At 44.4% G+C, this 12141-nt stretch overlaps 1 protein-coding gene across 1 annotated transcript in view; it reads right to left on the reverse strand.

Annotated features, from left to right (window-relative positions):
- Window positions 1-12141, reverse strand: part of adgrv1 (adhesion G protein-coupled receptor V1) — a 171100-nt gene that overhangs the window by 16869 nt on the left and 142090 nt on the right. The gene's annotated exons all lie outside the window — the stretch shown is intronic.

A 12141-nucleotide genomic window follows, 5' to 3' on the forward strand; every position in this document is an offset into this window, starting at 1 on the left:
ACACACAATCTGTGCCAACTGCTCAGCTAACTCACTCTCGCTGAAGGGCGCATCGATAGATGAGAGAGAGAGAGATGGCGAGAGAGAGAGAGAGAGAGAGAGAGAGAGAGAGAGATGGCGAGAGAGAGAGAGAGATGGAGGGAGAGAGAGAGAGAGAGAGAGAGAGAGAGAGAGAGAGAGAGAGAGAGAGAGATGGCGAGAGATAGAGAGAGATGGAGGGAGAGAGAGAGAGAGAGAGAGAGAGAGAGAGAGAGAGAGAGAGAGAGAGAGAGAGAGAGAGAGAGAGAGAGAGAGAGAGAGAGAGAGCGGTAAGCACAAAGACGGTCTACACAATGACAGGGCTGTTGAGCAGAGCCCAGAAAGCAGCCTCTCTTGTCCAAATTGCATCTGGTCCCAAAAAGTACTCCATAAAGCTAACCTCCGAACTACACTCTAAACCATGGATGGGAAATGTTTTAGTTTTAGTGTTAATTTCGTGCAATTGAAAATGAGCATGTTTTACAGCTAATTTCCTGCAACTCTTTACATTTTGCCATAGGATGGAGAGAAATATTTTCATTTTTTAATGTGATATCTAAGTGACTGACTAACAAAATCAATGGGGGCCCCCGGGCTCAAATTCAACCTTGATTACAACACGTTTAGATAGCTGGCGCCGAGTCCCCCCACCAAAAAATGTATATATATATAATACATTTAAAAAAGTAAAAACAATGTTGGCAATATTTTTTGTCAGACTGTCCTGCACCTGAGTGTGTGTGAGAGTCTGTGTGTATGTAAAGTACATGTATGTGTGGGTTAAGGTGGGTTAAGTCCTGGGGGGTTCACTAGAGACTTGAAACAGATCTATGGTGAAACTAAAAGCCTTGATTTCAGCATGTTGGAGCAGAGGGACTTTAGCCCGCCCCTCAGAGGGACTTTAGCCCATCTCTTAACCTACTAAAGCATGTGCACTGACCTTGAACCACTCTCAGTTGATGCTGAGAGGTACAGATCTAGGATCAGCTTCCCCTCCCCCAATCCTAACCTTAACTAGGACAATGGTTGCCAACCTTTTCCCTTCCAAATCACCCTCAAAAGCTCTTGAGAACCACCATTCACAGAGTCACAGAGTTTCTTTTTATATACATAACATAAAATACATTCGGTCAAATGTTGTCCATTTAGCAGTGAATGTAACTAATTAAAGGCCTATTCAAATTAGAAACAGTTTGCATTTAGATTTTTGTATGTACTTTTTATCCTCCCCCAAAAAAATCATACAGTATGTTCATGTTATGACTCTCTCTTTTAGCTCAGCGTTGAACAATGAAGACATAGCGACTGGACACAATGTGCACATACAGAAGGTGAAGAGAGAGAGAGATCTGACATTTACATGAGCACGTTCCCATTAGTGTGTGTTCTTGCCTGTTGAGAACAGAGTGTTCCATGTTCCCTAGCCAGACCCGGGATAATAAATCCCTATTACCGTTCGTTTTGAACAGCAATGCAGATGTGGTCCTTTGATCCCCACTCTCAGTCTGTGTGTTGGCTGTGGGTGGATATTGACCAGTGCACTCAGTTTTATCCTGACTGTTACTGGGGAGACTCTCTGCCGGCCGGGGTGGAGTGTGTTGTGTGGAGCTTAGTGATATCGAAAGGTGATGAGGGGAAGGAGCAAGGAGCAAGTGGTGACTGGAAGACTCAAACTAGTGCAGGGTAACACAGTGCAGCATAACACAAGCAGTCAGTGCGTTCCATTGGGTGCTGGTTTAATGTAGGGCACACTGTTCAGTCCACTTCACAACTGGGCAGGAAACACAGGGCACGGGCCCAGGCCTAAGCAAATAGCCTACACATAGGTGCCACATCCACCACCTTGTCGGCTCTCTCCCTCTTCTTCTTCCACCTCTGTGTGCCAGTTTGCCATAATTCTATCACTCCGTGCAATCCTTTTTCCCACTTTCCCCCCGATCTCACGCTATCATAAACTCACACTTCCTTCACGCTCTCTCTCTGCCTCTCTCACACATCTGCATCCCTCTTCGCTCGTCCCTCCTTGTTTTTTCCACCAGTGTAAGCACATTCCTGGCTGTGGTCTGGGTAGGAGTCCCACAGTGGGAGCAAGTTCCAAATGCCTGCTGGGAAGGAATGGCTGGTCTGCTGGGTCCACAGGGATGGGAGAGAGGAGCGGCGGGGTGCTTTCCATCACTTCCCCATGGAGATAATAAAGTCATTATCTTATCTTACTGTACAACCTTGAATGCAGAAAGGGCCTTAATAGACAACCTGCCAAACCCATAATCCTTCCCAATTTTTCTCAACACAATGGTGCCCACTTTTATCCAAAAAAGCCTGTTTAAACTTTTTCCCACAGTTTCCACTGGAAAAGGAGAGATCCCTTTTCTTGCCAAGATCAGAAGAGGAGAGGATAGGGCTACAGTGCATTCGGAAAGTAGACCACTTCCCCTTTCAGACATTTTGTTACCTACCGGTTTATTCTAAAAATGGATTTAAAAAGAAATATCCTCATTAATCGTCACACAATACCCAATAATGACAAAACAAAAACAGGGTTTTAGAATTTTTGCAAATAGATTAAAAATAAAAACACTAACACCTTATTTACATAAGTATTCAGACCTTTTGCTATGAGACTCGAAATTGAGCTCAGGTGCATCCTGTTTCCATTGATCATCCTTGAGATACTTCTACAACTTCATTGGAGTCCACCTGTGGTAAATTCAACTGATTGGACTTGATTTGGAAAGGCACACAACTGTCTATATAAGGTCCCACAGTTGACAGTGCATGTCAGAGCGAAAACCAAGCCATGAGGTTGAAGGAATTATCCGTAGAGCTCCGAGACACGATTCTGATGAGGCACAGATCTGGGGAAGGGTACCAACATATTTCTGCAGCATTGAAGGTCCCCAAGAACACAGTGGCCTCCATGATTCTTACATGGAAGACATTTGGAACCACCAAGACTCTTCCTAGAGCTGGTGGCCCGGCCAAACTGAGCAATCCGGGGAGAAGGGCCTTGGTCAGGGAGGTGAGCAAGAACCCAATGGTCACTCTGACAGAGCTCTAGAGTACCTCTGAGGAGATGGGAGAACCTTCCAGAAGGATAACCATCTCTGCAGCACTCCACCAATCAGGCCAGTAGAGTGGCCAGACGGAAGCCACTCCTCAGTAAAAGGCACATGACAGCCTGCTTGGAGTTTGCCAAAAGGCACCTAAAGGACTGTCAGACCATGAGAAACAAAATTCTCTGGTCTGATGAAACCAAGATTAAACTCTTTGGCCTGAATGCCAAGCGTCACGTCTGGAAGAAACCTTGCACCATCCCTAAGGTGAAGCATGTTGGAGGCAGCATCATGCTGTGGGGATGTTTTTCAGCGGCAGGGAATGGGAGACTAGTCAGGAGCGAGGGGAAGCAATGTACAAAGTTCCTTGATGAAAACCTGCTCCAGAGTGCTCAGGACCTCAGACTGTGGCGAAGGTTCACCTTCCAACAGGACAATGACCCGAAGCACACAGCCAAGACAACGCAGGAGTGGCTTCGGGACAAGTCTCTGAATGTCCTTGAGTGACCCAGCCAGAGCCCGGACTTGAACCCGATCAAACATCTTTGGGAATAGCTGTGCAGCGACGCTTCCTATCCAAACTGACAGAGCTTGAGAGGATTTGTAGAGAAGAATGGGAGAAACTCCCCAAATACAAGTGTGCCAAGCTTGTAGCATCATACCCATGAATACTCAAGGCTGTAATCGCTGCCAAGGTGCTTCAACAAAGTACTGAGGAAAGGGTTTGAATACTTATGTTAATGTGATATTTCAGTTTTATATTTGTTATACATTTCCATATAAAAATCAGTTTTGTTTTGTCATTATGGGGTATTGTGTGTAGATTGATGAGGGAAAAAAAAGAATTCAATACATTTTAGAAATAAGGCTGTAACGTAACAAAATGTGGAAAAAGTCAAGGGGTCTGAATACTTTCCGAATGCACTGTATGCCCCCTGTATATTTGGACTGACAGGCTTCTCAGTGTGAGAAGACAAACTGTGTGGAGGTTCAACACAAACAAGCGAGCCGAAACCCAAGATGGTGCTGACGATACTTTCACAGAGGGGTTATCAGCTGTAACAACACACACAACACAGCATACCCCTACACTGGCCCCTAGGCTTGGGTTCAATTAAGTTCACTAGCAACACAGGAATAATTGAATAATACTGGGGTTATGAATAGATGTGGGTCTGTTCGTGCCCTGTGTGTGTGTGTGTGTGTGTGTGTGTGTGTGTGTGTGTGTGTGTGTGTGTGTGTGTGCGCGTGTGCTTGTGTGCGTATGCTTGTGTTTGTGTGCACGTACGTGCGCTCGTTGCTGTGTGTTTGTGTGGTCTTGCAAAACTCTTTCCCCAAGCCCTCTTCTGTGAGTCCTGTGGCTGGGCAGCCCAATAGGTCTGGCTACAGGCCTGCTCTGGGCTGCTGTGTTAACATGGAAGAGTCAGCTAGGAGGGAAATGTAACTTGTCATCACACCTAAATGGCAGACCCACAAGATCCACCGTGGACTTCTTCTATAAGTCATGCGGAACTTGCCGTTTTGCTTTTCTTTTTTCTTCCCCATCAGTCTTCCTAACATGTATAATAATGGAAATAATGAATAGAATGAATGAAGAAAAGATAAGAACATTGGCCTAATTAAATGCTGTAGTAATATCCTTCTGTTGACCAGACTCTGTTGACTCTAAAGATAACTGTTTAAAACACATGATCAAGCGAGGCTGGCAATATTTGTATCGTCTTGCAATGTATAAACGCCATGCTTTGCTAGGGTCAATGGGTTTGATACACAACCATCACCATGGTTTTATTACTGGGTATCGGCTTATGCTATCGAACTGTCAGTCAGATCCATTCTGTGTGAAGCAGCAAGAAAAAGACTTTACATAATGATAACATTGTGTGGGTGCTACCCATCCAACCCAATAGCGTGGTTGTTAAGTATTGTTAACAGTGCAATGATAAGAATGGGGGGGCAATACACATTAGATAACAACATTATACTCAACACTGTACTTAAGAAAAGGCTATCAACGGTTGTGCCAGCTGTAAAGGCCTCATACTCTTGGAAAGTCGGACAGTGGCCTAATAAAATACGTATCGTAAAAATAACGTGAGCTGAAAATTGTGACCAACAGTACGACATCTCAGGGCCAAAGTAAGTGGTGGATAGACAGATTTGATCCGTCCTTTCCCTTAGAATAGACAGAGTGTGTAACCATTGGCTGTAATTTGGGATTAGGAGGTGGTCAGCTGTTTGTAGGACCACTCCCATGGCTGGTGACAGCCTGTCTAGGGTCAGTGATTGCATCGTGACTCCTCTAATTACTGTGGTATATATACAATAAGTACAGTAGGAGGACTTGTGTGAAGTGACGTCTCAATTGCACCCAGTATCAAACTCAAAATGGCATCCTGTCAAGTTTTTGCCTGCCTGTCTGACCGAGCTCTCAATAATTTGCCCATAGAATTGTAAATCTGTCTGTATGTCTAACTCTAACCCCTGTGACACTCATATTTTCCCATTGAATGCAATGTACTGACAAAAACGTCAACCATGTCACAGTCATATTCTCCCTTTGAAAGCAATGTATTGATAAAAATGTCAACCATTTGACACGTCTTTTCCCATTGAATCCAATGTATTGAGAAAGAAAAAAACGTCATATATTGTGACGTTTTTCATATATGGTGATGTGACAGGATGACGTTTTCCTATGATATCATGTTGGAACTGCACCTCAGTCTGTACAACACAACCAACACTGGAAACGCAGAATCATGCACACGCCTTGATCAAGGTGATCTGTGTGACTGAAAAGCTGCATTTTCTAATAAACGTTTAGTATACACAGGGAAGGGGGGGGGGTCCCTTGGACTATTCTACTCCAGTCTTTTGTTTTTCCACACATGTTATCTAAGACGTTTCTTTATCCATCCGCTAAATGCACCACATCTTGTCCTACTGCAAGGTAACGAGCCTGACACTGACGCTGCATTTCACACCTGGCTGTAGAGTAGAGTACGTCTGCAGACTCACACACGGCATCGAATGTGAGTGACGTCAGAGGCCGCGGCATATTTCACAGCACTTTCAGAGCTGTACCTGCAGGTCAGGGCCAGACAGATGTGAAATAAGTGGAGGCCTGTGCTTATCTCAGCAGCAGTCCGGTCCTGGTAAAGGAGCAGAGGGAATGGTGTCCGTCGTCTCCTCTCGTCTCACAATGATTACATCAGCATTCCAACAGGCTCCTCTGTCCTCTGTTGTTGTCTCTCTCTCCCACCGTCAATAGCAATGGTTATCAGAGGGGAGTGAGCCCACTACATGAGCCAGAGAAACTGAAATCATTCTGTGAATCATTAGAGAAACAGAAACGCCGATGGACGGTAGTTTTATACGCTATATGTCTTGCAAATAAATGTAATTTAAAAATATCGAATACAGCACAAACGTTGCAGAGTTAAAATCTGTCAGAAAAACAGTGCCAGTGAATGAGACTATGAGTCTGGAAGTTAATATGAAGAGACAGGTTCAGGGATCTGTCCTGTAAGTCCCACTCATCAATAACAGCATTTGCCAAGAGGCTTGGCATCTCTACACAGTAACTCCTGTCATCCATGACACCCAACAGTTTTGGTTCCCAAGGCTCTCATCCCTGATTGGCTGAAACATTAGAAACGTTCAGCCGTACCTCCATGCCGACCATTAGAGTAGCATTAATCTGCATGTGGCACCCAGGGGCATCATAATGCAATTCCACTGGAGAGGGCCCTTTAGTGTGCTCTCTGGCCACTGATAAAAACATTCTCTATCTCTACTACAGTAGCCATGTCTGCACATCAAGCCTCTCTGAGCCCAAATGAGAATCAGTCTTGGCCTTCTCGCCAGCTTCTCATCCTACAACCTTGAGTTCTATAAACTCCAGACAGAGAGACCTCTGAAACCAACGGATATTACTGTGACTGCTTCCCAAATGGCACCCTACTCCCTACATAGTGCATTACTTTTGACCAGAGCCCTATGTGCCCTATAGGGAATAGGGTGCCATTTGAGACGTGCCCTGTATCTGTTTGTAGTGGAGCCTGCAGCTATTTTAGTGACATCAATTCTCAATGACCAAATCCAAGCCAAGAGAATCAGCCTCATATTGAAATGAACCAGTCATTTCCGAAATAGAAGAGTTGGACCTACTGAAGAAAGTCTATAGCCTAGAACACGGTTTCTAAAACTCCATTTCCTGACTAAATGTAAAAAATATAAAACCTTCAAAGTGTCATTCCCCCAATTTTGAAACCCTTCTTCAAGGTTTCAAAGACCTCTCTGATGAGAGTAGGCTACCCGTCCTGTTGGATGAGGATGCAGAGAGCTGTGAGAAAGTCAAGTGCCCAGTGTTGTGTCTCTGGTACAAAAGAGCATGTGATGACTGTGGTCCTCCAGGACCTGTTTGAACAGGCCTGTATTTGCATGGTGTTTGGGCCTTTTTTTCACCACAGTCTCAGGCGGAAATCATGGTAATATGATAACAGTTGAGTGCCATTGCTTCAGGGTGCACTGACAGGCAATTCTCTACTGCAGGAATCATCAACTAGATTCAGCCGATGGTTGATTTTTTCTTGAGCGGATGGTCTGGGTGCCCGGAACAAAATTACTAATAAATTGTAGACTGCAAATTGACTGCAAGAAGCCCAAGCACATAGAATGTTTGACTAAAACATAATCATTTCAAAACTTGCTTACATTTGTGTCTCTCTATTATGTATATAAGTACTTGGGAACAGATTTTTTAAATGTAAATCACTTGGAGCTGATTTCCTACTGTTTTTACAGTCTATTATATCCAACAATAAAAAATGTTTTGCTCAGAAAAGTGGGTGGGGGGGGGGGAGCAAATAAAACCACCCGCGGGCCAAATTAAATTGGGGAACCCTGTTCTATTGGGCTGCGATGTAAACAAACAACACTGAGGCGAACTAGGAGGAGCCTCTTCACACTTACGACACTTTATTGTAAAAATACCGTTGGCGACACACGTTACTCTAATGTAAACTCGCGTACTTGCTACGCCTTCGACTGCTACTTCCGGAGGTAGCACACGACACTCAAACGACAGTTGCCCATCTTGAAGCAGATCCGTGTTGTCAGAATTGTCTCATTGAGCCAACACTCCGACAGCATAAATCGTAATAGCAGAGCGGTGTTTTTTTGAAACAGCTGAAATGTATAGACATTTTCCTAATACTTGAGAATTGTTTCATTGAGTTTTTACCTGAAATTAAATTAACAGCCGGTTACATTCTGCAATTGTTGCAGTAGCTACCAGCTGTACTGAGCCACGTAAAACTATGGAAGCCCATCTCCAATACCAAAAACATGTCAAATGTAGGTCATTCAAATAGGACATGTTTTTTTTCTCCATTTGTAACATTGTGTGGTGATTTCAGAGGTGGCCACACAGGTCCCAGAGTGATGGGGGGTGGGAAATTGTTTCCTAGGGCCCAACGTTTTTCCTGATCTGGTAGTAAGCTAACCTAACCAGCTCCAGACCTTAGTTGTAGCATATGACACAGTAATAAACTAGCTGTAAAAAATTGTTTTATATGGGCTATGATGGGCCCAGAAATTTTTTCTAATCAGATCATATGTAAAGAAAATATATATACACTACAGGTCAAAAATGTTGAACACCTACTCATTCAACAGTTTTTCTTTATTTTTACTATTTTCTACATTGTAGAATAATAGTGAAGACATCAAAACTATGAAATAACACATATGGAATCATGTAGTAACCAAAGAAGTGTTAAACAAACCAAAATATACTTTAGATTTGAGATTCTTCAAATAGCCACCCATTGCCTTGATGACAGCTTTGCACACTGTTGGCATTCTCTAAACCAGCTTCACCTGGAATGCTTTTCCAACAGTCTTGAAGGAGTTCCCACATATGCTGAGCACTTGTTGGCTGCTTTTCCTTTACTCTGCGGTCTGACTCTTCCCAAACCATCTTAATTTGGTTAAGGTCGGGGGATTGTGGAGGCCAGGTCATCTGATGCAGCACTTCATCACTCTCCTTCTTGGTAAAATAGCCTTACACAGCCTGGAGGTGTGTTGGGTCAGTGTCCTGTTGAAAAACAAATTATAGTCCCACTTAGCCCAAACCAGATGGGATGGCGTATTGCTGTAGAATGCTGTGGTAGCCATGCTGGTTAAGTTTGCCTTGAATTCTAATTAAATCACAGACAGTGTCACCAGCAAAGCACTACCACACCATAACATCTCCTCCTCCATGCTTCACGGTGGGAAACACACATGCGGAGATCATCTGTTCACCCACACCACGTCTCACAAAGACACGGCGGTTGGAACTAAAAATCTCCAATTTGGACTCCAGACCAAAGGACAAATTTCCACCGGTCTAATGTCCATTGCTCGTGTTTCTTGGCCCAAGCAAGTCTCTTCTTCTTATTGGTGTCCTTTAGTAGTTGTTTCTTTGCAGCAATTCGACCATGAAGGCCTGCTTCGCACAGTCTCCTCTTAACAGTTGATGTTGAGATGCATTTATTTGGGCTGCAAATTTTTGCAATTTGGGCTGGTAACTCTAATGAACTTATCCTCTGCAGCAGAGGTAACTCTGGGTCTTCCATTCATGTGACGGTCCTCATTGGAGCCAGTTTCATCATAGCGCTTGATGGTTTTTGCGACTGCACTTGAAGAAACGTTAAAAGTTCTTGAAATTATCCATATTGACTGACCTTCATGTCTTAAATTAATGACGGACTGTCGTTTCTCTTTGCTTATTTGAGCTGGTCTTGCCATAATATGGACTTGGTATTTTACCAAATAGGACTATCTTCCGTATACCCCCCCTACCTTGTCACAACACAACTGATTGGCTCGAACGCATTAAGAAGGAAAGAAATTCCACAAATTAACTTTTAAGAAGGCACACCTGTTAATTGAAATGCATTCCAGGTGACTACCTCATGAAGCTGGTTGAGAGAATGCCAAGAGTGTGCAAAGCTGCCATCGAGGCAAAGGGTGGCTTTTTAAAGAATATGAAATATAATATATTTTTTGAATTGTTTAACACTTTTTTGGTTACTACATGATTCCATATGTGTTATTCCATAGTTTTGATTTCTTCACTATTACAAATACAGAAAAACCATTGAAGGAGCAGGTGTTCTAAAACATTTGACCGGTAGTGTATATAAAAAGGCCTAGGCAGCCTAGCCACCCTCAATGTGAATATAAACCACATTTATCACATTCACATTTTCTCAGAACACCAATAAATTGCATTTCTCGTCCAGCCAGTGTAAATAAGGAGTTTTAGAGGCTGTTGAAAACCTGTTTATGGACCTCATGGTACTGCTACCCCTCTCCTTGAGTGTGTGTGTGTTTGTGGGCAAGGCTGCTTTAGTGTGGCCCTCAGGGTGTCGGGCACAGGCAGGTACATGGGCTCTAAGGCTGAGGAACAGACGCCCGCAGTGTCAGAGGCATGCCGAGTCAGCCACTACAGCACGACGTGACTGTGTGTGAGTCTGTGTGTGTTTGTTAGGCCCGGTGGCTCTGCCTGCTCCACAGCGGACACACAAACACACTCCAGGGAGGGGTAGAGCGGTGCGCAGGGCTGCCTTAATCGGCGTCTACGTCATCAGCCCCACGTGGGAGCAGGTGTTGTGGGGGTTAACTGGAGAACGGCAGATTTGTCCACCTTGCCGGCTCGGGGATTCGAACCAGCAACCTTTCGGTTACTGGCCGAATGCGCTTAACCGTTAGGTAGCTGTTTGTTCACCCGCACCCACCTGCAGTTGCTAATAACCCATCCGCAACCACCCGACTATATGAGATAAAGTGAAGATGAAGATTTGAGGCCCGCACCAGACCCCATAGAAAATGTGTTGTTGGCTACAGTCAGACAGACACACTATTTTTTGACAAGGGGTACAGGATTTTTTGGTTTCAGCTTATAATTTCCAACATTTTAGTAAACTATATGTTGGTCAACTTGTCTATAATTAGATACATGCAGTTTCTCTTCTATGTAGAGGACTAAATAAACCATTGCTCACCAGGATAATGTCATAAATGACAGAATGAATGCTTCAATCTAGCTGACATTGACGTTCTCTCTGTCGTCTCTGCATCTATCGCAGAGCAAAGACATTCCGGGACCGGGGATATGAGTAAAACCCCCGCATCACTAACACACACAACGTAGCACAGACCACACACGGTGTTGTGGGGTGGCTATGAGCAGCTTGCCAACCGAAGGACTCGCACTAATTCAGGCTTTGCTTTGTCATTGGAGGGAGCGACCAAAACACTGATACTTAGCAACAATGGAGAGGGATTTGATTCACGATACCGAAGGACCAAAACAAAAGCCAGGGATAATGTGTGTGTGTGTGTGTGTGTGTGTGTGTGTGTGTGTGTGTATTGAATATCTTCTGTTTGCAAGGAACTGTTTCCACCCACTCTGCTTAAATCCAAGTGACGTGCACATTGCACACTGCAGTGCACGTTGCATAAAGCTTTAATCAAGGCTGCCCTATTGTGCCTGATCAGATGCGTGCTTGCTTCGTATGTGATATGAGTGTGCGTGTGTTGGGGTGGTTTCGCAGGCCATTGTAAAAATAGTCCAACAGCCTGGGTTGGGGATTAGATGTGTGTTGTAACAAGCAAGCTCCACAGGCTTTTCAGGGAACCTACCACAGAGTGTTGGAACAAGGACATCCTACCCACCATCTGTGGATGGGCCAGCCATGGGGGCTGTGGTGGGGGTTGCTAGGGGTTGTTGGAGATGGGTGAGACGGAAAAATAGAGGTATCTCTGTGGATGATGTATTCTCTATAGAGGCTGTCACCTCCTGGTCCTGTTGGTCTGTCTGGAAAGCCCTTGTAGCCAGACTCTGTTGTTGCTTTTGTTGCCGTTGTTATTGCTATTGTTACAGTATGAGAAGCCAATGTCCTGTTGAGATGTCCCCTCCAAGGCTGGAGAGTAGAACCATCATATTGAGGCTGTTCTGGACGGTATAGGACAGGGCAGTATGAACCAGTTCTGACCAGGTTGAACACATTCTAGT

Source organism: Salvelinus namaycush, chromosome 18 (genome assembly GCF_016432855.1).
Source record: "Salvelinus namaycush isolate Seneca chromosome 18, SaNama_1.0, whole genome shotgun sequence".
In the NCBI taxonomy this organism is placed as follows: Eukaryota; Metazoa; Chordata; class Actinopteri; order Salmoniformes; family Salmonidae; genus Salvelinus; species Salvelinus namaycush.